The sequence below is a fragment of the Galeopterus variegatus genome, unplaced genomic scaffold, assembly GCF_000696425.1.
Source record: "Galeopterus variegatus unplaced genomic scaffold, G_variegatus-3.0.2 Scaffold1452, whole genome shotgun sequence".
NCBI lineage: Eukaryota > Metazoa > Chordata > Mammalia > Dermoptera > Cynocephalidae > Galeopterus > Galeopterus variegatus.
Window position 1 is genome coordinate 211,211 of NW_007727563.1, and position 406 is coordinate 211,616.

A 406-nucleotide genomic window follows, 5' to 3' on the forward strand; every position below is an offset into this window, starting at 1 on the left:
ATTACCAACTACTGGCCACAGAAGACCCTACCTGCTCTTCAACGGATCGGCTAACGCGTTGTTAAGATGGATCTACACCACCAATCGTCCCTGTTCCTAGAGGCATTGGCCACAGATGCCTGGATGCTCTCCCCTACCACTTCCCACACGCACTGGGAACAACAAATAACCGACCTGTGGCTAACGTTCATGGACTTCTCCCCCCTTGAAATCCACTCTCCTTTGGGGCCTAATAGAGGGTCTCTTATACTCCCTCAATTCCTCTCCCCCACTACGCCCCTCTCCAGCAGGAAGTAGCTCGATGATTTCTACGACCCAACCCCCGCAAAAGAGGAAAAAGGGAGGAATGTAGGGATTTCATAGGCACCTGATTTCCCTTTCATGGGCGCCCAAACGGGGGCACTCC